Genomic DNA, 2,014 nt, shown 5'->3' on the forward strand with positions numbered 1-2,014 from the left:
GTTGTTTTCTATTCAGAAAGTATGTTGCCATGTAGTCATTTCAGATAGGGATCATGGACTGAGCTTGTTTTGCTGCCTAGTGTCTGCATTAACTTAACCTCCTCTTAGACAACAGATAGATGATAGATAGGTAGATAGATAGATAGATAGCCCAAGCAGCTGGAGATGGCTGCAGCAATGGAGGGTCCAGGCCCTTGAGGCAATAAAGGAGGCAAGATGGCTTTTATCCAGCACCAGACTTCTAAGACAGGGAAGCTGAGGACATGGCAGGAGTGTTTGAAATAGTCTGGACCAGCCAGAGGATACAGGCTCTGAGGATGAGCTGGAGGAGAGCGGTCAGTTAAATGAAAGCATGGACCCTGGGGGAGTTGGGCCTTATGCCCTTGGCATGGAGCATTGTGAGAAACTTGGAATCTCAGAAACTACTGTGAACAGAGGGCCAGAAAAAGTCAGGCTAGAATGTTTCAAGCTACTTTGGGTACTTGGTAAAGGGGTCTGTGGAAAGATTTTACAAGTAAGAAAAGTAACAGGAGCAAAAACTCAGAAAATATTTGCCATGAAGGTGTTTAAAAAGACAATGTTAGTAAAAAGTGCTAAAGACACAGCTCATATAAAAAGCAGGATGGACTATTCTGGAGAAAGTAAAGCATCTTTTCATTGTGGATTTAATTTATGCTTTTCAGACCGATGGAAAATTCTACTTCATCCTTGAGTATCTCAGCAGAGGAGAATTACTTATGCAGTTAGAAAAAGAGGAAATATTTATGGAAGACACAACCTGCTTTTACTGGCAGAAATCTCCATGGCTTTGGGACATTTATATCAAAAGGGGATTATCTACATATACCTGATGTCAGAAAAAGTCATGCTTAATCACCAAGTTCAGGGAAACTAACAGATTTTGGGCTATTCAAAGAATCTATTCATGATGCAACAGTCACACACACATTTTGTGAAACAATAGAATACATGGCCCCTGAAATCTTGATGAAAAGTGTCCACAGTAGTGCTGGGGATTAGTGTAGCTGGGGAGCATTGACGTAGGACATGTTGACTGGAGCACCCTCTTCACTGGGGAGAAGAGAAAGAAAACAATTGATGAAATCCTCAAGTGTAAACTCAATTTGCCTCCCTATCTCACACAAGAAGCCAGAGATCTGCTTAAAAAGCTGCTGAAAAGAAATGCTGCTTCTCATCTTGGAGCTGGTCCTGGGGACGCTGGAGAAGTTCCAGCTCATCCATTCTTCAGATATATTAACTTGGAAGAACTGCTAACTGGGAAGGGAGAGCCCCCTCTTTAAACCTCTTTTGCAACCTAAAGAGGATGTGAGTCTGATTTGAAGTTTACACATCAGACACCTATCTACCTGTTGACAGCTCAGATGACTCAGCTCTCAGCAAAATTGCCAACCAGGTCCTTTTGGGTTCTGCATATGTGACTCCTTCTGTACTTGAAAACGTGAAAGGAAAGTTTTCCTTTGAACCAAAACTCTGCGCAACTTGAAGATGTATTGGCAGCCCATGAACACCTGTCAGCCAGATCAAATTTTCTCCTGAACATTTCCGGGGAAGAGTTGCTTCAGCCAGCATGGCAAATCCTCAGACACCTGTGCAATATGTGGTGGAAACAAGTGGCAGGAATAGACCGGATGGATGTGACCATGACTGGGGAAACTTCAGCGCCACTTCCATTCTGACCTCCAAACTCCTGGCCATACAAAATCAAGTTCTTCCCATGATCTCCAAACAACCAGAGCACCTGCGTATGAATCTGTGACAAAGCAATGCTTTTTAAGAAGTTAAGGCAGAAAGGTGGGGAGGGAATGGGTGAGCATCCTTCAAGGTGAAAAAAGAAGACTCTACATAACAGTCTTGAAGAGTCGGTGTCATTCCATAAAACACTTTGGACAGAGGAAAAATAAACATGGATTTTCAAAAATCAATCAGTGGTGCAAAGGAACTTAAGTGAAGTCGAATTTTGAAACTCTTAGGCACTAGGCACATCGATTAATTG

General features: G+C 42.6%; 1 pseudogene; it reads left to right on the forward strand.

The window, feature by feature from the left end:
• Positions 1-200: 200 nt before the first annotated feature.
• On the forward strand, positions 201-1,777 carry LOC103002123 (ribosomal protein S6 kinase beta-1-like; annotated as a pseudogene).
• The last annotated feature ends 237 nt before the right edge of the window (positions 1,778-2,014 follow it).

This window comes from Balaenoptera acutorostrata, chromosome 4, assembly GCF_949987535.1.
Source record: "Balaenoptera acutorostrata chromosome 4, mBalAcu1.1, whole genome shotgun sequence".
Taxonomy (NCBI): domain Eukaryota; kingdom Metazoa; phylum Chordata; class Mammalia; order Artiodactyla; family Balaenopteridae; genus Balaenoptera; species Balaenoptera acutorostrata.